This window comes from Melanotaenia boesemani, chromosome 7, assembly GCF_017639745.1.
Source record: "Melanotaenia boesemani isolate fMelBoe1 chromosome 7, fMelBoe1.pri, whole genome shotgun sequence".
In the NCBI taxonomy this organism is placed as follows: domain Eukaryota; kingdom Metazoa; phylum Chordata; class Actinopteri; order Atheriniformes; family Melanotaeniidae; genus Melanotaenia; species Melanotaenia boesemani.
The window spans coordinates 5,395,934-5,422,324 of record NC_055688.1 but is presented as its reverse complement, the minus strand read 5'-3'; positions in this window follow the sequence as shown (position 1 = coordinate 5,422,324).

Sequence of the window (26,391 nt, the reverse complement as noted above, 5' to 3'; positions counted from 1 at the left end):
CTGGTTTCAGGTCAGTTTTTCGGTCTCTGGTTTCAGGTCAGTTTTTCGGTCTCTGGTTGGTTTCTGATCAGTTTTTGGTCTCTGGTTTCTGATCAGTTTTTGGTCTCTGGTTTCAGGTCAGTTTTTCGGTCTCTGGTTTCAGGTCAGTTTTTCGGTCTCTGGTTGGCTTCTGATCAGTTTTTCGGTCTCTGGTTTCAGGTCAGTTTTTCGGCCTCTGGTTTCAGGTCAGTTTTTCGGTCTCTGGTTGGGTTCTGATCAGTTTTTTGGTCTCTGGTTTCTGATCAGTTTTTGGTCTCTGGTTTCAGGTCAGTTTTCCGGTCTCTGGTTTCTGATCAGTTTTTGGTCTCTGGTTTCAGGTCAGTTTTTCGGTCTCTGGTTGGCTTCTGATCTCTGTATTTGTAGAATTTGTAGAGCTGAAATGCTGACTGATGTGATTCCTTCTCTGTGTGGATGGATATTTTTGGCCTGTCATCCTGCTGCTGTTGACATCAAACCAACGTCCACATTGACGGATAAGCCTTGACTTGAATCCTCTTTCTTTGTGGGGGTGTTAAAGCTCTGTGGGCCACTGAAGAAGGGGGATTTTGTCCCAAATGTAAACCTCCATCTGGTGCTGCTCTCCCAGTAGACAAACCCGCTGTGGACTCTGCTCCTTGTTTGGGAGGAAACAAATGGCAAATGAAAAGACATTAAGTTCCATATGTTAGGCACAGGTGTCAGAGTAATAACGCGTATCAGAGAGGAAGATGAAGAGGAGGAAGAGGAGGTTTGTGTTTACCGCTGGATAATACGAGCTGCGTCCCGGGGGAGGTGGGGTTGGAGCGCCGTTGCCAGTTCCCACCCATCCTGCAGCGATGGATGTGTGATTGGACACTTGTTTCTGCTGCTCGCTGTCGACTCTAATGGGCCCTGAAAGCTACTTTTGTTCCAGCCCACATGTGCAGCATCACGTCTGTTTCCTGCTCACAGAAACATTTTCTCAAAGCTCAACCGTCAGGAAAGTTTAGGATCTAGGTAACAAATCGTCTAAAGGAAACCCTCCTGCTGTTCTTCTCCATTTTCCATCAGATTTTCAGTTCTGAGCTTCTGCTCTGAGCTCATGTCTTCCTGAGCCTTGGATGTGTTTTATGTCTTTATTGTTTGATCTCAGGAAAATCTCAAATAAAAAGGGAATATCGGGGATTTTGACAGGACTTCCTACATTGAAATAAAAGGGGTGGAGCCGACTGCAGATGACCAATCACAGTCGTATATTCCTAAAAGGATGAAAATCAATACACCTGCTGAGGCCAAAGAAAGGAAGGAAAGATATCGAGCCAAGCTAAGCCAACTTTATTTATACAGCACTTTCAAAACAGTAGGTACTGTTGAAAGTGCTGAAGAATACATAAAATGTGGCAATGATATTGATTTGATTTTTAGCTCTCCACTTAAAAACAATTTCTTCTCTTTGGCCTTTGACCCATAATAATAATAATTATTATTATTATTATTTCTATTATTATTATGCTTATTTTATATAAATATTTTTTTTATTATTTTAGTTTTGGTCTTATTATATATGTTTTGTTATGCTCTTTAATTTATTTTATGTCTTTAACCCTTTTAAAACTGCAACGGAAATGGTCCACCTGTACCTACTCTGTTATTTTTGTGCATAGTGGTGTAATTTCTTGGAGTTTCATCGAGTACTTCATATTTCTATGATCTGTACAACTTAAGCTAAAAGGTTATGAAAGTCAATGAACAATAATAATTTATAAAAGTGTTGCAATTATGCCATTAAATATAAAAAATACCCACAAACCTGAACATTTTTAATCACATTTTGCTAAATACACACACAAAACTTTTCTAAATGTAACAAAAAAAAAAAAGATTATTTTGAAGCCTAAAAGATTCTTTACTCTATATTCTTTATTCTATATAGGTTATTGCAACTGTTTGTTTTTTGTTTTTTTTTTTTGTTTGTTTTTTTTGTTTGTTTTTGATGCATGTTTTTAGATGCATAGTATAAAGGCGTTTTGATTAATTCATTGATTTCAGCTGCCTATACAAAGCAGCTGAAATATATACATGGGCATTTTTTTTTCACTGTTATGTAATTTCATAGAGTATTTTTAAGCGGTTTATATTCCTACAATATGTACAATATAGACTAAAAGGTTATGCAGCATTAACAGTCTAAAAAGACATAAATTCAAATTTAGATGTTTTTCTTTTTCATGAAAACCAAGCTACTTGAAAATGCAGAAAAATATTAAATAGTTAATGCGTTATTTAAAGTTTATAATTTGTTCCTATTGTTTCTGAAGCAAGTTTTTAAAGGGGTAGTGCACCCTAAAATTAGTCCTTTTTTTTTTTTAGCTGTAAACAGCATAGTATTACCATCTATACTGTTGTTGAGATTCTGGAGGGGAAAAATCTGCCCCCTCACATACAGCTCGGTGCTGTATACTGCGTGGCGAAGGTGCTTTATGAATCTTGCTTTCCTTCTTGCTAGTGGCCGCTGAGCTGTCGTCTGTCATTCAGTCATTTCTGTCTGTGTATTCTGACCCGCTTACTCTCCGCTCCCTGATCACCCCATATCTCGCACACCAACCCTTGCACTTTCTGTCATTTTTTTAAATTTGGCAGTGGGTGGAGTTAAGCAAAAAGTATAGAATATAGATAGAAGTATAGAGTGCAGGTTCATAAAGTCAAAGTAATGTATGTACGTTAAGTTCAAAACAGCTCCCTCCCCTGCTCCACCAAATATTTCCTCTGTGCCATTGACTCCAGATGTGCAGAAAAAAGGAAACTATGCTTAGACTTATCTAACCATGACTGATGTAGACTAAGGTAAAAAAAAAAAATACTAATGTGTTAAGACCATGCTAAGTCTGCTGAAGAACTATGGTAAAAACTAACAACTTTCTATTATAAAACTACTGGCTAACTGTGGTAAAATCTACTGAAAACCATGGTAAAACTATTTAAAACACACTATAAACTGCAGCCTACAATAGTTTTTCTCTCTCTAAAGCTAATGCTGGTTTTAACTGCTAAAGCATGGTACGGCCTTTTGCCACCACAGTCCTTGGGAAACAGATGTTCCTTAAAAGAGTAAGGAGTTGGAAACCGGTCCTTTATCCAGCTATATCCGGTTGTGTCTGATTGGGTCTCAGTTTTATTGAGTTGGATGTTCTTTAGAAGAAAGAGGATGGTTGCTTTTTCACAGTTGAAGAGGTTAGCTGGCAGGCTAACCAAACGTTTCTCTTGAAGGGAAACTTTCCTTGGTTTGAGAAGATTCCAGGTTCTGACATGCTGCTGCAAAACAGAACAGAAATCGATTGTCTGTTTCTGGCTGGCTGACCTGGAGATTGATGAGAGCAAGTTGAAATGACCAGGCTTTGTCCTCTAGTGAGGCATGGAGGGAAAAGAAAGCTGCTGTTCCTTAGAACTCGAGAAAACTGTTACTACCAGGATCATAGTTAGGAGTGGTATGACCTGGAGGTCTGACCGGAGAAGCCAGTCATAATTTTAGTCTGTTCTGGAAGGATTATTACCACCCATGGAAATCCCATTTCAGATTGTGTCCAACCACAACCAGTCAGTTCATAACTGGATTCTTAGATTTTCTGTCCCTTCACAGACACTTATGTGTTGTGCAAGTTCATGATTCTCATGAACTAGTTCAAAGTTCAGTTTGTTTCAGTTGTTTTAAGTTAGAAGTGAGAATGAAAGACTGAACTGGAGAAACATGTAACTAACCAACTAACCTGTTGCATGGAATGTGATCTAGGTTGTTCGGGGCTGTTGACAGGGGGTCTTGCAAGGGCAACAACGTACAGATATTCTCTCAAACTGGATGGATGCTTCAATTCCACATCTATTCAAGCTATGAGTTGATGAGGCTGATGTTTTAACTTCAGCCTTAAGCAGGCAGAAAACACTTGCATAGAAATGTTGAATTTTTTTTACTGTCAGAATTTTCTGCAGACAATACATAAAAATCCCGTAAATAAAAATAAAGATCATTTTGAGTTTGGTTTCTTCTGAAGGATCTCTACAAGACTCTTTTTTCCCCTTACCTGCTGTCTTTGCTCTATCCTGGGTTCGGCCTCTCTTACAGTCACTTTTTTTTTTTTTATTCTAAAGCTTAATTTCAAGTTTATTATTTCAAATAAAAAGTTAATAGCAATTTCTAAAAAGAAAAATAACCTCTCTAGTACCAGACAGTGATCCAGCATCTGTCTTTATCGTCTCTTCTCTGAGATCTCTCCAGCCAGTAAAAGTCAGTCTGATTTTGACTCTTGTCTCATCTCTTGTTCAGTCTCTTTCTCTCTTTCGTTTCCTCTCTTCATCTAATAATGTCCTCTTGGGCTTCTTTGCCTAATCAGCTAAGGTGTGTTTTCAAATCGGCCAATGTGTTAAAATTTAGCTACTGATGTGTGACACAGTGCCATAAAGTGTTCGTGACGCTCCACGCTCCAGGCTGGAAGAAAAAAAAAAAAAATTGTGGTTTCTTAGCGTCGGGATACTGCTGGGCAGCAATAGTTCCAGGAATCTACATAATAAAATGTCACTGTGATATCAAAATGAGTCAGAAACAAAGAGTTTTACAGTCAGAAAGTTATGTAGCCTAGACTCCATCAAGAGTGAGAGGATTCTGTGTTTCCTGAAGTGTTTACGCTGCAGGTGAAGTTCTGATCGAGCTGCTGATGTTTGTGATTCTGAACGTTTTGCAGATCCGTCCCTGATGGCTGACCTGCCGCAGGTCATGACAGAGTTCTGCCTGCGAGGCTCGGCCCGGGGATTACACACACTCTGCTCTGTGTGTTTACATTCAGAACACTCTTCTCCTGTTTCTTCCTTGTGCTCAGTCTGACCTGGAACCAGCTCCGGGGCTCGGCCTAATTGCTGGCTGAATAATGAGTTTTAACTCCAGCTGTTACATCACTCTAGTGTTTTCTTTCTTCTCGGTGACCATCAGAGCATACATCGTAAAAGTGTTCAGACATTTTTAGAGGCTGAAGCCTTGGGAGCAAACACGCTCCTGAACTTCAATTCCCAGCATGCACCCTGTCATCTGTTGTCCTTTAATGCCCTAAATGTGCTAAATGCCACCTTTGTCTTGATTCTCTGACCTTTTTGTCATCCTGTTGTTAGAAGAGCTCAGATAAACTCGTCTGTCATGTCGGTGGTTCCTCCACAGTCTGATCACTGAAAACAAGCAGAACCAGTCCAAAACTGGACTGAACCTGAACTTAGAACTGGACACACAAATGAAACTGGTTCATGTGAAATCCATTAAAGGAGACTCTACTAGATAAACTTGAAATGATTAACTTCATAATGAGAAAATTTTTTTAGATGTAAATTCAGCTCTATACCTTCAAAAGTTGAGCTATGTGATGTCATAGATCCTTAAACATTATCTAAGAAAGATACCGGTCACTTTAGCTCCTGATATCTGGAAATATCTGCTTCTCCAGACCAGCTTACACATGTTCAGGCAGATGGAAACATGAAAAATCTTGGCAGTCTTGAACTTCTAAATGTGTGAAGAGTGAAACTTGTTGGGTTTAAGACCCTTCATGACAAATCCTGTATTGTTTTTGCTTCTATACATACAACTTTTTTTTATAGCATTGTTGCTATGTGTGTTTAGCATAAACTAACTAACTTAGCTCAACTTATGTATAGTTGCTTAACAACCACATCTAGATGAGTGAGGCCAAAAATGCACTTACTTTTTAACCTCACATCCTTGAGGCCAACCGGCTCTGTTGTGACTGTAATTATTCACATCCTTGCTTGTCTACTATGATTGTTATCAGAGGATTCCACTAGGGGGTGCATTAGAGAACTCAGACTGGAGAGTTGCTGAATTTTAAACCAGTTAAATTTGCTTTTTTTGTACACCACCAATTCACAACATAATCATCTCAGAACAAATTTTACAGAAACAGTCCAATTCAATCCAAAACAAATCCATTAAATGATCCACATTAGTTGAATTTATAATAACTGTGTTTATATTAGCCACTTCATACAAATAGTTACTTAGCTAAGGAAACCACCGGATTGCATCGCTTCTCGGCACATTCACACTGCAGGCAAAAGTAACTCAAATTCAACTTTTAGGTTCACATGTGACCCACATCTGTCTGAATAACACAAATCAATCAATCAATTTATTCTTTTTTTAATCCGAATCGGGACTTCATATGTGGTACTAAATTAGAAAAATATCCAGTTTCTTTCAAAATACCTCAGTCTGACCAATAATGTCACATTTCATCCAACTGATATTTCCTTGAAGTGACGTCACAATTCTGCGCCAGAGGAGGCAGGACAAAGTTAGATGGGATGTAAACATGGACAGGACAGTATTATATCTGGTGAGATGCAGGAGGAGCCTGGCCCGGGTCAATCCACAGTACTCAGAGCCTCCAGGTGACACAGGCACCAGATGCACACAGGACATCAGAACACCGCTGGGTGAAGTGAAGATGAAGATGCCGACACCTCTGGAAGCAACCACCAATGGGGAAGCTGATCACCCCCTCAAGACGATGACCACGATCTGCCTAGCCGCAGAAATGTTTGGGTTAGAGGAGAAGCCACCCTACACCATGAACAACAGAGCTAGCAAAACCTATCAGCTCCGGTAGAAGCTGAAGAGCTTGAGGCAGTAGTTCAAGGCAGTGAGTGAAGAGGAGAGGGGACCTCTGGCAGAGCTAATAATCATAATCTGCGAGAGGCTGATGATCCTGAGGAGGGCTGAGTGGCACAGGAGGAGGAGGAAAGACAGGTCCAGGAAACGGGCTGCCATCCTATCAAATCCATTTGGGTTCACAAAACAGCTGCTAGGACAGAAGTGCAGTGGTCAACTTGCCTGCTCCAAAGCTGAAGTCGATCAGCACCTCAGAGACACCTACAGTGACAAATGTAGAGAGCAAGAATTGGGTCCCTGTAGGTCCCTGATTGATCCACCTGCACCAACGCTGGATTTCAATGGGAAGGAGAGAGATCAAGGAGGTAGTCAAGGGGGTAAGAGCAAGCTGCACTTCTGGGCTAGTGGAGTACCTTAACTGCCCCAGGCTACTCCATAGGCTCTGGAAGATCCTGAAGGGGATTTGGAGGAGGGGCAAGGTAGCAAATCAGTGGAGGCAGGCAGAGGGTGTGTGGATCCTAAAGGAGGAAAGGTCTCAGAACATTAATCAGTTCCGAACCATCTCACTGCTGAGTGTTGAAAGGAAGATCTTCTACAGCATTGTCTCCAGGCGACTGACAGGCTACCTCCTGGAAAACTCCTACATCGACACCTCGGTCCAGAAAGAAGGGATTCTTAAAGGTCTCTGCCTGTTTGGAGGACACAGGCGTGGTCACTCAGCTTATTAGGGAAGCCAGGGACAACAAAGGTGACCTGGCTGTGCTGTGGTTGGACCTTGCCAACACTTATGGTTCCATGCCCCACAAGCTGGTCAAAGAGGCACTGAAGTGACATCATATCCCAAAGAAGTTCAAAGACCTTATCCAAGACTACTATGCCAACTTCAGCCTAAGATTCTCTTCTAGAGCAACAACTTCCGACCAATGTTATAATAGTTTTGGATTTTTTATTAGTTTTAGTTTTTTTTTCGTTTTGACTTTTTATTTTCAAATTCAGTTAGTTTTAATTAGTTTTTAGAGCAAATTTTCTATTTTTTAGTAGTTTTCGTTTTTTTTTTTTTTTTAAATGCTTAGTTTTAGTTTAGTTTTTATTAGTTTTAGTGTTAGTTTTAGTTTTTTGTTTGTTTTTTCTAAATTAGGGTATTTGCCAGGTGCAAAATTCAAAATATTATATAATAAAAACTCAACATGATACAATTTTTAAAAACTGTATCAGGAGGAAACACGAACAGCCAACGACAAATCAAATACAACAGCCCATAAGATAGAAGCCTTAAGTAAAAAATGTGTGCAATGCTGCTTCTGAGATAGTGTGATAGGTAAAAATCAACATAACCAATATGCTAAAGGCACACATCAACATAACATGAATCCATTCAAGAGACAGTTTACAGACCTTGGCAGCCAGGAGTCTAAAGGAGCTCAATCTGACTAATCATGAACAACCTGAAAAACCCAACAAACTCTAGACCAGAGGTTTAATTCATTCAGATGAAACAATTCATAATTAACTGCATAAAGAATTGCACTAGAGTTGCAGCAACTTTAGTACAAATCACTGCAGCTGATTAACAGAACAGAACCTCACGTTATACTGGACATAATAAAGCAGTGAATATTTTAGACACTGAAAGTGAACGTGTCTGGTAGAACACAGAACCAGCAGCTGGTTAAGATACTGATATATCTCAGCTGGATGATGATGTGCTTTTCTTTTCTTTTCAGAATTAAAAGTTTAGTCTCCCAGTAAGACCAAGAGAAAATCATCCATGAATTCATCTCCAGTAGACTGGATTACTGTAATGGTCTTTTAACAGGACTTCCTAAAAAGAGCATTAAACATCTGCAGCTCATCCAAAATGCTGCTGCTAGAGTTTTAACCAGGACTAAGAGACCTGAACACATCACACCAGTTTTGAAACCTTTACACTGGTTTCCAGTCAGTCACAGAGTAGATTTTAAACCCTTCTGCTTGTTTACAAATCCCAGAATGGTTTAGTTCCAGAATACATCTGTGATATGTTCAGAGAAAATAAACCTAGCAGAGCTCTTAGATCCAAAGACTCTGGTCAACTAGTCCAGACCAGAGTCAAGACCAGAGTTTAGACCAGAGTCCAGACCAGAGTCCAGACCAGAGTCCCGATCAGAGACCAGACAGGAGTCCAGACCAGGGTCCAGACCAGAGTCCAGGCCAGAGACCGGACCAGGGTCCAGACTAAACATGGAGAAGCAGCATTTAGCTGTTCTGCTACAAACAAGTGGAACAAACTGCCAGTGGAGATTAAACTTTTCCCAAATGTAGACATTTTTAAATCCAGGTTAAAAACATTTCTTTTCTCATGTGCCTATACATGAAATCTGCATGGTAACTTTTTAACTTATCTTGCTTTTAATCATTTTAATGTAATTTATGATTTTATTGTGATTTCTATGTGTTGCTGTCTTTTATTATTTCTTAATATCTGTAATGCTTTTGTTTTATGTAAAGCACTTTAAATTGTCCTGTACATGAAATGTGCTGTACAAATAAACTGCCTTTCCTTCTATTCTAAACATACATAACCTGCTGTCCAACACTGTAAACAAAAACGAGTTTACGCCTCTCAAATTCAGCTTTTCAAGATTTTGTGGGTGACTGTGTGTGTAGGTCTGTTTGCGCGCGTGTGTGTGTGTGCGAGACTCTGTGTGTGTGTGTAACTGAGTGTGTCTGTGACTCACGTTCCCTCCCCATGCTGCTCGGTCTGGCTGAAGCTTATCTTTCCGGGGAGGGGGGCAGAGAGGCTACCTAGCGGTCCAGGTATTCCTGGTTAACCTTCTTGTACAGCTTTTCAAATGGATTTTCAGATTCGTGGTTTTTCCTTCCACATATTTTACCACCTGCTTCTTTTACAAGGTACTTTACTTTGACATGGTCATAACGTAAGAAATCCCAAACAGGACTCTCCTCGCTTTCTCATAACTTTCTCCGTAGCTTCACGCTAGCCAGCGCGGGCAGACATGCTGTTGACACGTGACGTCACGGACCTTCAGGTGCCGTACGATGCAGACACCTGGCGTAAATCCGGCAGAGCGAAGTAAACAGATTTCATATCAACCCCGAGGCTTTATGTATGAAATACATTTACAAAAAACGAAAACGGAGGACATTTTTTGCATTAATTTCAGTTCGTTTTAGTTCGTTTTGTAAACACACAATACAGTTTCAGTTAGTTTTCGTTTTTTTAAAAACTCTCGTTTTTATTTTTATTTCAGTTAACGAGAATGTTTTTTTAATTTTAGTTTTCGTTTTTTTCGTTAGTTTTCGTTAACTATAATAACCTTGCTTCTGACTGGCACAAACTTGAGAAAGGGATTATCACCAAATGAATGATCTCGGTCATCCTCTTTGCACTCGCCATGAACATGCCCATTAAGTCTGCAGAAGTCCAGTGCTGGGGGTCCTTTACCAAGTCTGGAGTCTGACAGCCACCCATTCGAGCCTTCATGAATGACCTGACAATGACAACCACATCTGTTCAGGGATGCAGGTGGATCCTAAGTGGACTCGAGGAGATGATCTCCTGGGCTCGTATGATGTTCAAACCATGTAAATCAAGGTCTCTCGTGCCGAAGAAAGGGAAGGTGACAGGTAAGTTCTGCTTTTCACTTGGCACCACCAAGATACCATCACTCACAGAGGAACCGGTGAAGAGCCTGGGAAGTTCCCAGAAGCGTTTGCCAAGACAACATCAAGGCCAGACATTGCCCTAAACTCAGCAGCAACCAAGCAGGTAATTCACCTTGAGCTCACTGTGCCATGGGAGAACCTGATGGACGAAGCCCATGAGAGAAAAAAGAGCAAAGTACTCGGAGCTAGTTGGAGGAGTGCCGAAACAATGGTTGGCGGCCAAGTTGCCAACCCATCGAAGTGGGATGCTGAGGATTTGTAGGCCAATCCCTCTGCAGGGTCTACAAGATGCTGGGCATCATAGGAGCCAGTCAGCAAAGGGCTGTTAAGTTGGCCACCGACGTAGCAGAAGTGGCATCAAGGTGGTTGTGGATCAAGAGGGGAGAGGCGTGGCAAGTAGGGTAGCGCTACCTGGACAAAAGCTGGGGCCTGATCAACCCTGGCTGAGGGAGGGGGTCTGATTGTTGAAAGACCCAAAACCCCCTGTGATCCCAGGTTACATCACTGATGATGTGTCCAGGGGCACCATAAGGTGTATCAAAGGACTGAAAATATCAGCATTTTATCGGCTCTGATTGCACAACAGTTTCGAAACTGATACACGCTAGCATGTGTAGCATCCATGTTCACCTCCTTAAACATGGTGTGATGCATGTGACGTCACGTCTTCTGTGAATGTAGGTCACTTCAGGGCCAGACGGCTTACACTGGAGTCTGATGGAAGTAACGTTTAAATAATGTGAACAACCACGCCAAAACAAACAAACAAACAAAAATTATTTTAATGAAATAATCATGCAGTTGAATGCAAAGTGGGGTAGGAGTACTTAAGTTTTCTTCTTCCCACTCCCTTTCAGGCAATATATTGTTTTCTATTTTTTTGCATTTTTCTGCTTCTTTTTTGGTTTATTTGAATATCGACAGACTTGCATGTCTCGCCTGTTTCTCTTTTGTGTTTCTTATTGTGAATGAAACTGCCTGAAATAAATGAATAACAAATTAAATAAAAAATTAAATGAATCATGAGCCTCAGGACCTGAAGTGTGAATATAGCCTTTCATTCAATCCTCCATCCTGAGCCAAACGAAGTGAAGTGGAGAAGAAAACCTCATTTTTAATGGAAAATAAAACCCCATTATAACCAGAACCAGGAAGGAAAACTTCCATTAGAACCAGAACCAGGAAAGATAACCTCCAGCAGAACCAAAAAGGATGGTATCTTAAATACAGTTTTGGACGTGTAGTCAAGACAGTGTACACAGAGCAGAGAGAACTTCTGAGTCATATGACTCTAAGATGGTAAAACTAAACCAAATTTAGTTGCTTATTATCAGATTTTAACATTCTTGTTCTGAGCACAAATTAGAAAACAGATGATGTTTCATAAAAAGCTAAACAAACATCCAGAGAGTACACGGACCCTTACAGTTTTCTGTTGCAAAGGAAAAACTAATCACATCTTCACAAAATACTACTTATCTGTGAAACTATCTGGTTGATCAGGTTTCTTTCCTGAACTCCAACCCTGACTGCTGATGTAGAAATGATAAAGAAAAACCTGAGAATCTCCATCAGCTTTGTCTTTGCTGGAAACACTGAGCAGAGATTCAGCTGCTGTCATAATTTATTACAAGATCATATTACCACAAAATGGGTAATATCTGGTGTGCCATTACAAAGAAAGCAGGTGTAAGAGGCTTTAAATGTTCTCCATGTGGATGATATTCTGCAGACAGATGGAGATGAAATGAGAGTTTTATGGTGGATGTGGGAGGAGAAGCAGTCGTTTGTGTTCCTGCAGGAGAAAACTAGGCGAATGATCTGCAGCTTCAGAACGGCCGTCACGTCGCACGCTGACTTTTTATTCATATTGTTAACTTGAAGTTTGCATGTTGCACGTCTCCGTCACACTGCAGGCGGTCTGAGGTGTCCAGAGAGCGCCTGTCAGAAACTGCATGAATAAGACACGCTGGGCAGCCTTGGACTGTCAGACACCACAGAAGAAGAGAGTGACTGACAGCAGCAAACAAACAAACCTGTCCAGTCACACCTGGAAGGAATCATCTTCCTGAATATTTTTCTCAGTTTTATCATTATTATGAGATTTTGATGAGATTCTCCTAAATCTACAGTCATGTAGAAGGTGATAAACATCAGGACATAAACGCCACTTGATCCTCATCAGGTGTTAAACTTCGGAGCCTCTAACCGTAGATGATCATCATGGCAGATCACACTGAGCCATTATTCACTGAACAGAAACTAGAAGTCAGAATCAGTTAAAAACTGAGTCCATCCTTACTGCCTCACAGGAATGCAGAGGCTCAGCAGCAGTCAGGAGCAACTGATCAATGTACTGATTGACTGCTCATCATTAGTCTGAGCTCCTCTATAAAAGGTTCAGGTCAATTTAGGCACTGGTGTCACACCTGTGGGGGGAAGTGGGTATTTTGACACCCACACTCGTCCTGGTAAAAGGAGCCAAAATCAACACTTTTTCCACTACTTTTTTTCTTCTTTTTTTTTCCTGCAGTGTTGCGCAATCGTCACTGCTCTAAGTCGCTTCGTGCTGGCTCCTCTCCTCAACTCTTCCTCTCCTGTTGCTCCTTAAATCATGACAGGACTGACAGGACTCTGTTAGAGGAACACAGCTTGAGATGAGCAACCACTCAGCCCACCCATGGACAGTGGGAGGTTTATGGGCTAAATATAAAGTCAAAAAGATTTTGCAGCACTAAATTAATGTTTGCAAATATTTTCAGAATTTGTATTTGTAAATCAAGTTTGTCATCCTGCAAAACAAAACTACCTGAAAAATTTACATTTGCGAATGTGCAGAAAAGAATTTGCATGGTTGTAAAAAAATTGGTGGAAAATAATAGAAGTTCTTTTGCAAACATCTTTCCCACAGATTCGAAGCACAAAACTTGTGTGTCAAATAAAAATAACTGTCCTTTAGCCTTTATGATGGGGTTCTGTTTGGTTATTCATTTAATGGTGTAATTAAAAAGTTAAACAAAAGTAATATCAGTAATGTACCTTTCATTCATTTAATTCTATTTTCTTTTAACAGAAAATGTATAAAAATTAAGCTTTAATAAAAGAATAGAATAAAACATTTTGTATCATGTTACAAACCAAAACTAAAATAGAAGCTCTGAGTGATAATAAATCATTTGGGAAACTTACTGTCAAAAAAAGATGCCGATCACTACATTTCCCATGAACACTATTCCACGATGTACCAAACGTCCATTGGCTGTGTTTCCTTTTGCATACATGGTGTTGTTTTAGTGCCTGAAGAAAGTGTAACTAAATGAGGAGAAAAATGTAAAGATTTGTCAAAGAAAAAATAAAAATGTGGTGTTTGGACGATATAAATAACTAGGCTGGTTAGAAGCAGGTTACTTTGTTCGTTATCTTAAAAGAAAAGCTGAGGAAATATGTTGTTGAGTAATTTTCTGATAAAATGTCAATAAAGCTATTTAAAGATATGTATGATTAAATGCATTCAGTTGCACCAGCAATCTGGATTATCCCCACCACCCTAAAAAATGTGGCTAGTGAGAAAATCTAAGTGGCAGGTAACTTTAGGAAACTACCGGCAACATTGGCTACTGATGAAAAAGGTTCATTTAGAGCCCTGAACATAAACCTCATCTGGTAAAACTCTGCCACCTTGTGGTGATGTTTCCGAAGACCAAAGTTGTAACGTCCACCTTTAAGCTTCTAACTGGTTTAAACCTTCATTTAAAAATCTGTTGTCTTTTTGTATATATATTTACTATGTTGTTTGATATGTTTTCATTTATTTGTTATCTGCTCTGGGACCTCCGATGGAAAACAAACTTGTGAAAATACACCTCTGCTCTTATCAGATTCTTGTTTTCGTACATGGTCCCAGACAAGCAAATAAACACAGATTTTCTTCACTGAATAACATCAGTGTTTCTAAACAGAACCTACAAATCTCATATTTTATGCAGCTGAGAAACATTTCCTCCTCACTGCACCATGTATTGATTCAGTTTGCCTGTAGGTTAAGAGAAGAGAGTGTGGTAGAGAGGGGCTACTGAGAGTAGAGGAAAATGCATCTATATTAAATAATATTAAAGTAACAAGGCAAACATGTTAGTTTGTCACAAATTTGTAAACAGCTCATGTAGCACGAATGTCGCAGGTCTCACTAAACAATCAGAACAGACCTCGCTTCTTTTCAGGGGACATAGATGAAGTTTTTTTCTTCCCGCACCTGAAAAGTATCTAAAACCAGCACTAAGTGGATTTTAGGGAATATGGAGGGTAGCAAATCTCCACTTCATCATCTGCTGTATTTGGCTTAAACATCAACCTGCTTCTCCACCGCTGTGTGTTTCTTACATCTGGACTGGGGTGCCGAAAAGGGGGGGTAAAGGGGAAGGATTTTAGGGGCCCAGAAGGGCCCTCAATGCAATTGTAATGCTAACAAAATGATCTAATAATCAATGATAAACTTACAATCACACAAACATTTTAGTTACAATGCAATGGTATCACTAAATTTCTTTGTTTTGGAAACACTTCTGAACACCCAACCCCCCTCTATATTTCCCTTAAATGGTTCAGTCCACTTGCTCCATCAGCTGCAGAGCTCAGCGCTACAGACAGTGAATGGATGCTAAGATGGCAGGATACCTTAAAAATCAGGAAATTTAAAAAGAAAAGGAAAAAAAGCTTAGACTGGAGAGAGAACAAAGGGGTCGACAGTACGTCGCTCAGTTCTTTCAGAGGCGAGGTGGGTCAGTTAGTTCGTCTGATGGAAATTTGTCAAACATCAGCTTGTTGTCTCTGATAAACTTTGTCCATATAAGCTAGCTCACTTTGCTCTCCATATTAGCTCATATTTCTGAATAAAACTCTGGATTTTATTCATTTCACTGTTGTTTTAGTCAAATAAGCAAGCTGCTCTGCTAAAGAAAAAAAAATCACGCATGTTATGAACAGACACAAGAACAGCCACAGCAGATGCCTGCCAGACCCCCCCCGCCCCACCAGAACATGTCCAGGTGGGCCCTGAGGAAGGAGGTAAGCAGACAGAAAAGACTGAAAGACTGAAAGAGCTTGATTCAGCAATAGTGTATCTTTACCAGGTGCTGATTCCCATCCCAGCCGCTTCACACTTGGCTGCAAATTGCTCCAGTGAGAGCTGAAGATCACAGCCCGATGAAGCCAACATCCGCAAAGAGCAGAGACCACCAAACCGGATAGCCTCAACACCTCGACTGCGCCTAGAAATTCTGTCCATAAAAGTTATGAACAAAATCGGTGAAAGGGCAAAGGGCAACCTTGGCGGAGTTCAACCCTCACAGGAAACAACTCTGATTTTCTGCCGGCGATGCAAACCAAGCTCTGACACCAGTCGCACAGGGACCAGACAGCTCGTGCAAGGGGGTGCTGCACTCCATTCTCCCGGAGTACCCCCCACAGAAGTCCCTGGGGGACACTGTCGAACACCTTCTCCAAGTCTACAATGCATATGTAGACTGGTTCAGCGAACTCCTATGGCTGGCCGCTCAACAACAGAGGCACGGAACACAGCTCACTCGGACTCAATGTCCCCCGCCTCACCCGGGACATAGTTGAAGCTCTGCCAGAGATCTTTCTGACAGGGGACTCCGCCGGACATTCCCAGCAGACCCTCACAGCGCACTCTGCCAAACTTGACCAGCATCCTCCCCCACTATCTGAGTCGACTCACCACCAGGTGGTAATAATTTGACAGCTCCGCCCCTCTCTTCACTCGAGTGTCCAAGTCCGATGATACGACTACAAAGTCGATCATAGAACTGCGGCCTAGTGTCCTGGTGCAAAATGCACATGTGGACACTCTTATGCCTGAACAAGGTTTTTGTTATGGACAATCCATGACAAGCACAGAAGTCCAACAGTAAAACACCACTCGGATTCAGATCAGGGGGGCCATTCCTCCCATTCACGACCCCTCCAGGTCTCGCTGTCATTGTCCACGTGGGCATTGCAGTCCCCCAGCAGAATAAGGGAGTCCCCAGAAGAAATGCTCTCCAACACCCCCTCCAAGGACTCCAAAAAGGGTGAGTACTCTGAACAGCTGTTCAGTGCATAAGCACTGAACAGCTGTTTAGTGCATAAGCACAAACAACAGTCAGGGCCCATAATCCGCAACGCACAGGTGCCAAGTCGGGGGGCAATGAGCATGCTCACACCTACTCGACGCCTCTCACCAGGAGCAACTCCAGAATGGAAGAGGGTCCAGCCCCTCTCAAGGACAGTAGTTCCAGAGCCCAAGCCGTGCATTGAGGTTTGTCCAACTATATCTAGCCAGAACACCTCAGCCTCGCGCACCAGCTCAGGTTCCTTACTCACCAGAGAGATGACATTCCATGTCTCTAAAGCTAGCTTCTGCAGCCGAGGATCAGACCACCAGGGTCCCCGCCTCTGGCAGCCGCCCAGCTCACACTGCACCCGACCCCTATGGCCCCTTCTGCAGGTGGTGAGCCCACAGGAGGGGGGGCCCATGTCACCTTTTCGGGCTGAGCCCGACCGAGCCCCATGAACAAAGGCCCGGCCACCAAGCGCTCGCCTCCGTGCCCCACCTCCAGGTCTGGCTCCAGAGGAGGGCCCCAGTGACCCACATCCAGGACAAGGGAGACCTGGGTCCATGATTTATAGGGGTGTTTTGAGCCGCACTTCGTCTGGTCCCTCCCCATGACACCTGTTTGCCATGGGTGACCCTACCAGGGGCATAAAGCCCTCGACAACATAGTCACTAGGATCATCAGGACATGCAAACTCCTCCACCATGGTAAGGTGGCGGCTCAGGGAGGATTTTATTTATTTATTTTTATTTATTAATTTTTTTGTTGCCTCAGTGATAATGTTCAAAGATAACACTCACAATACAGTCAATCATAAAAAACGAGCGGCCATTTTGTGTTTTAGCTTAGATTTGATTTGTTTCTCCACAGATTATAAATGCCTATAAAACTCTTTTAAATTTTCATTGAAGATGTTATTTGTATTTAAGTTTTGTATTTTAAGTAATTGATCTTGATATTATTAATTGTTTAAATATTTTAAAAAAGATAGATGGGTTTTGGAATATAAAGTATCTGTCTTGCAGCAAATAATTGAATCTAAATAAACTTCATTGTATTTTTAGTGCTTTTCCCTACCAATGAATGAATGAATGAATGAAAAATACTTTATTAATCCCAAAGGGAAATTCAATTCAAATTCAAGCCTTACTGTCATGTTTTTCTTTTCACAAATATGGGTATGATAGTTAATATATCATTAAAATAGCTCATTTGATGTATTACAGTATCAATTTTTTTTATTTTTTTTTTTTGGGGGGGGGGACATCAGTTTCTTTTCATATGGGCACAAACCTAGGAAAATATTTTATACAACCAGCAGGACAAGACTGAAAGACTTCAGAGGATTTCGGCCTTGACCTTAGACTGGTTCATTTGTCCTCTTTCTGGCTCTTATTGTTCTTTAACTGGTTCTTTTTCTCCTGTAACTGGATCTTTTATTTATTTAAATGGTTCTTTCTGTATTGTAACTGTCTCTTATTGACCCTTAACAGGTTCTTTTTTCTTTAACTGGCTCTGGCTCTTTTTGTCCTTAAACAGTTTTTTTTTGTTTGTTAGTTTGTTTTTGTATTGTTTTGTTTTTTGTCCTTTAAGTAGTTCTTTTTTTATCCTTCGGCTCTTGTAGATGTTTAATGTGTTCTTTCATCCTTTAACTGGTTCTCTTTGTGCTTTAACTAGGTCTTTTAGTAGTTTAATTGGTTCTTTTGACATTTAACTTGTTCTTTTGCCCTGCAACTGGCTCTTATTGTACTTTAACTGGTTCATTTTGTCCCTGAACTGATTCTTTAGTCTATAAAAGACCTTGTGGTCCTTTAGCTGTTTTTTTTTTTTTTTCTTTTTAGTTTTTTTTATTCCATTAACTGGTTCTGTTGGTCCTTTCACTAATTTGTTTTGTCTATAATGCTTGAGCTGTGAATCAGTTAGTCAGCTGTAATTTTCAGGAGCCAATGAAACTCAGTGGAATATGATATTCTTGACCATTTTTAGTTGTTATCAGGGATTCGTTGACACATTTTCCAGGTTGTAGATCCAGAAAGTTCTCTTTCAGAGCTTTATTTTCTGTGACAATGGACCTTTCTACTCTTGTGGTGGGTAATTGTTCCAGTCAGTTATTTCTTGGCTGAATTCCAGGCTTGTTCACGGTGCCTGAGTTTGAGTTTGCTTTCTGGGGAAAGGAAAATCTCATTGACTTCTGTGCAGGATGATTTTGGAGAAGTGGATGATGTTCCTTTACTGGAAGGTGAGTCTAGACCCTCCAGGCGCTGCGAGACATGCTTCTTTTTATGTTTCTGTTGTCATCAGGTTTGTCCTGATTCATGCTGATCGTTTGTAGTAACCACTGATGGAATCTTCCTGATGATCCAAGCTGTTTCAGTGAAGAATTGAGTGGGAAAAAAGTTGAAAATTAAAATTGAAAAGAAGAGTTGATATTTAGGAGCTGTTGTGATGCAGCTCTAGCAGTAGAAGGTGGCGGCCATGTTGAATCAAGTCTGGCAATATTGAGCGTCACAGCAACTTGACTCATCAGCAGGTTAACATCCTGATGACATCCTCACAGGTGCAGCTGTGTGCTGAAGCATGCTCTCCGTCAGCGTTGGGAGGGCTGACCATGGTGGCTACCAACCACAGGCTGCTAATGTGTCTGTGTGTGTGTGTGTGTGTGTGTGCTGCGACATTAGGAGGGTTAATCCACATAAATGTTGACAGCCATATTGCTGACGCAGGAAGTTAATAAGACTAACAGATTATTAGCTTCATAACATTCCTCCGTCATCGCTCCACCACCTGTCAATCATTGACACAATTAAATTGTTTAATGAATAAATTTGCATTGATAATGAGGAGGCTGCAGGGGAACATCTGGCCGTGGTGGTTTGATGGCGAACGTTGCATCAGACTCCCATATGGAGGCCGAGTGGAGGGGCTGTTTGATGCTAACTAAATGAAAAGTATCACTCATCGTAATTTGGCTGGTTTGACAGTCAGGAAATCACTTAGTAAGAGCGATTCTGCCCAATTACAACCTCCACAGCTAATTACTATAGGAGGAGTCTGTTCACACACTCCGTCAAACCGACACACACTCACCTTCCTCCGTCAGCAGGCAGGAAATGCCTCCAGCTTCTTCCTCACCGCCGACAGCCTGACAATGAAATGCAAATTGCCCCCGCTCGCTTGCCGCCGTCACATCTGGCCCAGCCACTTTCTTCAGTCTCCGTGTGTACGTGTTTTCTCACAATTAAAAGCAGCAGCTCAGATATACGTTTGCAAATACGACGTAATTATGCTGCAGGAGTGAAACATCAGCGTCGTTATGTGAGAACGAGATGGGGCTCGGCTGAAATCATTTCCGGGGAGGAAACATAAATATTCATGGTGGCACAAAGCGAAGGTGTTTGGGATTCACTGAGAAGCTGGAAAAGTTGCTCATGGAGTCCATTTATGTTCTCAAACTTCAGAGTTGGAGCAGAAACAAACAAGACGTCCAGTGTTTTCTGAACCATTTCGTGCAAACTTTCCTCCTAACTGAAGAAAATCTGGAGGAGCTTCCAGAAAGAACGGCCCGAATTATTTTATAATCCAGGATCAGAGTTCATTCATTTCTTAGAATCTAATGGAAATCTGTGTGATGCTTCTGAATAAATCTAAATCAACCATCTGAGTCAGAACCAGAGTCGGTCCAGTTCTAAGGGTCTTGAAGTGATTATCGGGTTTGAGCAGCTTTAATCGTCAATACAGTTTAAACCCTCTTAGAGAACCTTTTTGTCCTTTCTCTAAGTAGTTCTCCAGGATCCTTGAAGGACTTTTCAAAACTCTTGTTTGGATTTTTCTGCCTTTTGTTCTGTTGTCTGTCAAGATGATCCCACACTGCTTCAGCAGCATCTGCATAACTCAGTTTGCAGAGCAACCATCTCCCATGTGGGAGACCAGAGTTTGAGTCCCCCAGGGGACGAATATTAATATCTTCTAGTCGGGTCTTTAGGCAAGACCCTTAACACTACTGCCTAACCACTGTAAGTCTTTGGATAAAAGCATCTGCTAATGACTGTGATGTGGAGCAGCGATGGGATGTTCGGCTCTTTTCAGAGAGCCGGCTCTTTTGCCTCGGCTCTAAAAGAAGAGCTCTCTTTTGGCCCCAGACTGGCTTTTAATTTTGCATCTTTTGTAGCCCATAATTTACCTTAACTTCTCAAAAATTAATGGTTTGTGTTTTGAAAACCCTTTTATGTTCAGCATCTTTACGAGAAGCCTTATCATTGCCTCCTTTTGTGCATTTATTCTGATACAAAACCACTTACTTTTGTTTAATATTTTAATGAAACTCTTATATTGCACAAATGAAGAAAAAACAGCAAACAAATCCACAAAACAGACCGAGAACCAAACTCAAGAAAGTAGCATTAATGTCCTCAGTGCAGGCTGGCATTCAGAAAAAAAAGATGCCTCATCTTGGGTGGGCTGATCCAGTTTCTCCTCTCTGTAAGTAGGGTTTGATGACACGACGCACACGCTCACGTACTCTCCTCACGGCTGTCTGCTGTTTCACTCACAGTGTAGTACCGCCTGTCCATGCAGGCCAATCCAAACAAAGCAGTGCGTGGGCAAAACTGGGGCTGAGCACTGATGCAGCAAAAGGAAAAAAAACTGGGAGCCGGCCCGCCTGATTAACTACAAAGCATCAGATCTCGGAGCCAGCTCTTTCGCTTGGCACATCACCAATGTGGAGGTGCCTTTCAGTTCTGGTGAGGATCCGTCCTCCATCAGACCTGATGCTTTTAATTTACACTCCAGTTCTTGTGTCATGTAACACGCCTCAACCTTTTCTCCTCATTTCCCTTCCTTAAAAATGGCTTCTTGACATCCATCCTGCCATGGAGACCATTTCTGAAGAGGCTTCAGCCAGCAGACCTTCAACTAAAGGTCCAGATGCATCTCTCAGGTCCATGTCTGTTCTGTGTTCTGGAAATCTGAAATGAAGATTGTGAGTTTGAAAAAGTATTTTAGCAGATATTTACCATAACCTTTGCAAAGGGATCAGACAGATACAGAGTGCCATGAATTCTGCATGTGTCTGATGAAAAAGAGTAGGGTCAGTCAGTATTTCAGTCCTTCAGGTCACATAATCTCCTCCCTGAGCCGCCACCTTATCATGATGGAGGAGTTTGCATGTCCAGATGATCCTAGCGGCTATGTTGTCGGGGGCTTTATGCCCCTGGTAGGGTCACCCATGGCAAGCCGGTGTCTAGGGGAGGGACCAGACGAAGCATGGCCCAAAACACCCCTATGATGACGACAAATCATGGACCCAGGTTTCCCTTGCCCTGGATGTGGGTCACCGGGGCCCCCCTCTGGAGCCAGGCCTGGAGGTGGGGCACAGAGGTGAGCGCGTGTTGGCCAGGCCATTGCCCATGGGGCTCGGTTGGGCTCAGCCCGAAAGGGTGACCTGGAGGGGTACTCCGGGAGTATGGAGTGCAGCACTCCCTTGTACGAGCTGTCCGGTCCCTATATGACCAGTGTCAGAGCTTGGTCCGCATTGCCGGCAGAAAATCAGAGTAGTTTCCTGTGAGGGTTGGACTCCGCCAAGGCCGCCCTATGTCAACGATTGTGTTCATAACTTTTATGGACAGACTTTCTAGGCGCAGCCGAGGTGTTGAGGGGACTCGGTTTGGTGGTCTCCGGAATGGGTCTCTGCTCTTTGCGGATGATGTGGTTCTGTTGGCTTCATCGGGCCTAATCTTCAGCTCTCACTGGAGCGATTTGCAGCCAAGTGTGAAGCGGCTGGAATGAGAATCAGCACCTCCAAATCCGAGACCACGGTCCTCAGCCAGAAAAGGGTGGAGTGCCTTCTCCGGGTCGGCAATGAGGTCCTGCCCCAATTGGAGGAGTCCACATATCTCGGGGTCTTGTTCACGAGTGAGGGAAGGATGGACCGGGAGATCGACAGGCGGATCGGTACGGCGTCTGCAGTGATGCGGACTCTGCATCGGTCTGTCGTGGTGAATAGGGAGCTGAGCCAAAAAGCAAGGCTCTCGATTTACCGATCGATTTAAGTTCCTACCCTCACCTATGGTCACGAGCTGTGGGTAGTGACCAAAAGAACTAGATCGCGAATACAAGTGGCCGAAATGAGTTTTCTCTGCAGGGTGACTGGTCTCTCCCTTAGAGATAGAGTGAGAAGCTCAGTGATCCGGGAGGGGCTCAGAGTAGAGTCGCTGCTCCTCTGCATCAAGAGGAGCCAGATGAGGTGGCTTGGGCATCTTGTCAGGATGACTACTGGATGTATCCATGGTGATGGTTTCCAGGCACGTCCCACCGGAAAGAGGCCCCAGGGAAGACCCAGGACATGCTGGACGGACTACATCTTGCAGCTGACCTGGGAACGCCTCAGGATCCCCCGGTATGAGCTAGTGAATTTGGCCAGGGAGAGGGCAGTCTGGGTTTCCCTACTTAGGCAGCTGCCCCCGCGACCCCACTCTGGATAAGTGGTAGAAGATGGATGGATGGATGGATGGATGGATGGATGGATGGAGGTCACCTAATGTCATATTTTAAGGAATGCATCTGTTTAAGGAGGGTTTACCACATTAATTAGCTTGGAGGTGTAAAACCCTAAGCTAGCGCTATTCCAGGTACCTCTTTTAATCATAGGACTACTCTCCACTAACACATTCACATTATAGTTAAACAAGCAGAATGACATGCGGACAGAAAATAAAGTAAAACAACTGAATACCTTCCAATAACTACTTTTCTACTACAGGACATCACTTAGATCCTGTCCATCTGCTGAACAAAGTCTTCTAATCCAAATACTTCATGTGTTGTCCTCCTCTGGCCAGTTTCCTCAAATGATTGTAGGACACACTGCACACGGAGCTGAGATACATCAAGTTTTCAGCTCATTGGGAATCACCTTGTTGCTGCTAAAATCCAGTTTTCTGTCAGACTGTCTTATCTTTGCTGTTTTTCACAAATAAAACTAAATAAGTAGGAATAGAAGTGATGCGTCTTTGTGTCAGGCTGTTGGTATTCATTTGTTTTTATTTAATCTTGATTAACCAGGTTTTTCTTGTTAAGATCAAAGATCACTTTTAGAAGAGAGACCTAACAAAGAGCAGGGCAGGTACATTAGAACCAAACAACAGATTCAATTAATAACATTGTTTGCAGACTGGTTAACTGCACTGTTTTCAAGTCATTCAGAGTAAAACGGCCCAGAAATTAAAGGACAGAAATTTATTCCAAGCATCAGGTTACAAAAGCCTAAAGCCGTTTTATCCATTTCACTTCATACTTTGAAGATGACAAATTGTAGGACATCCATAGATTGGAGATTGTAATCTCCAAGTTTCCTTGTTAACAGATAAGACTAACAGACAGGGATGATCCCCAATTTGTGTTTATTTACTAAATCAATAACAGGCAGCATAAAGACTTCCAGTAAACTTTAGAACAGAGACCACAGGTTAGATATTAGGAGCACCCTAACGTATTATGCTGCACGTTATTTTATGTGCATAATCTAAATTATCATAGACAATGATTAATGTTTGCATGGCAACACTAATTCTCCTGCTCACTGGATGCTGTTACTGCTGGATGCCACCAAGGGAGCAGTAGGAACAAATTTAAAGGTCCCAACGTTGCTCTTTAATTTTCATGAGCTCAGGCATTTTTGTTTTTGGCCAAAAAGAAAATAATCAACACGACATATTCTTCATTTTTACATGAAAACCATTTGAGTGGAACAGCACGAACAAAAGAAGAGAGCTGAGCAGATGAAAATGGGGAACCATGCAGTGTGTGATGAACAGACGTTTTCTGTGTGACTGCCTGCTCGTGCTGTTAGTACTTGTTGTATTAAACCCTTTGTTTCTCCTTTAGTCATTGTGGTGCTGATTGTAGGCTGGAAGTCTCAATGCTCATAGGGTGGAACAACTACTACCAATCAGCTTGTAAGTTTAGATTCTGATGTGATTTGTGGACATACCTGTATTCTTTGTAGCCTCTGTTTGATGTTGGGCCTGAAAGTTGTGTTGAAACTAATTACACAGAGCTGCAGGCGATCACCAGTCCTGACTACAGATGCAGGTCTACGGATCAGGACTGTGTTTTATTGTTGTTTTGCATAGTCTCACATCTATGTCCTATTTCCACGTCTTTAGTTTTCTGCAGACCTCCATGACTTCAGGCAGAACTTGTTCATTTAAGGAACTGTGTTGTCGGGTGTTAAACAGACCAGCTCCGGTCCTGATGGACCTCTGTGGTTTTCCAGCTGTTTGAACGTTATTACTGGCGTCGGCCTGCAGGGAGATCAGTGGGACAATAAGTTGGATGTGTTGAATTAGATGGATCAGTGATGAATGCGCTGAGTGTTTCTGAGGCGGCGTGGGCTCAGAACCGGTCTTTGTTCAGTCTGTTTGCTTTACATTTGAATTGAACTCTCATATCAGCTCGGCTCGGGGAGCGGCCGGGACTCTCCCGCTCCCCTCCTCTTCATCAGCTGCTGGGAAAAGGCGGAGATGGTCTGGCCGGCATCCATCTTGGCCCACTCGGGTTGAGGCACAGTGAGCTGCATTGTGAGGCGGTCCGAGGTGCGGCACTGTGACGTGGGTGTCGAGGAAATGCTCGGATCTGAATCCCAGACCTCTGAGACCTGAACTTCCTCACCGAGCTTGAAGTCTTGGAGGTCCGACTGAACTTGACAGATGAGCCGATTCCACCTCCTCACGGAGGAGTCGGACAACTTTCAGTTTCATCTGCTGGTTTCATTACAAAGCTGCAGAGCAGAATCCTTCAGGTCTCTGCTGGTCCGCAGCTGCGGTGCGTTCAGGGGTCATTCCTCCTCTGGGATTTGTTACAGAACATTTTCACAGTTTGTTTATGGGTTGTTTTGACTCACAATGACTTGATATCTAAAACATGGAATGTTAGAGGCTTTTTTCTTATTTATAAATTTAATTTTCTAAAGCATTATCATTTTTTGTTAATTTTTGTTCATTTGCAGTCATTTCCTGCATATTTTACTTTGATAAAAGATGATTTGATTCAATTTCATTAATAATTGGTTTCTTTCTTGTTAACTGAAAAGTTTTTAAAAGATTTTTCACTATTTGAAGACAACAAATTACAGGTTTCATTAAATCCAACTTTGGACTTTTAGTTCAGTAGATTAATGATAGTGTAAATTAACCAGTAGTTTTTATGTGGTCGATCAATAATTCACACGACACAAAAAGTTGATAAAAATGGGAAAAAAACTCTTAATGTCGTGTTTATTTAAACTAAAGTTTATCTTATATAATTTTAATTTTTTTTGTGTTTCTTGTTCTAGTTTGATGAATAAAACTGAATTGTTCAAGTCAAGTTTATTTATAAGCACGTTTAAAACAGCAGATATTAACCAAGGTGCTATAGAGTTTAACAAAGAGCTACAGGCGAGACGCGGGGACTGACTTATATCTGAATTATATCTGAAGATATCAAAGAATCACTTTCATGAGCATAAATAGTCAGAAAAAAAGAAGAATGGTTTGATTCTGAAAGAAGATGCTCTGATGACAGAATGTATCTGTTCATCAAATAAAAACAATAAAAAATAACTCCTGAGTTTTTATTCAAAAAGAATAAAATGTCTAAGCATCACGTCACGCATCCTTGATGATCTCTACCTCCAGATCTCCTGGTGTGATGAAACCAGTTCTCAGCTAAACAGACAGGAAACATGTTCTGGTCTCATATCATCAATAATCCACCTTTCACCAGAGATTAGTGTAGACAACATGTTCCAGACATAAAAATACACTTTACCTGTTAGAATGATGATTGAAGAAGAAAATGAGTGGGTTTTAATTGATTTTCATATATATATGTGTGTGTGTGTGTGTGTGTGTGTGTGTGTGTGTGTGTGTGTGTGTGTGTGTGTGTGTGTGTGTGTGTGTGTGTGTGTGT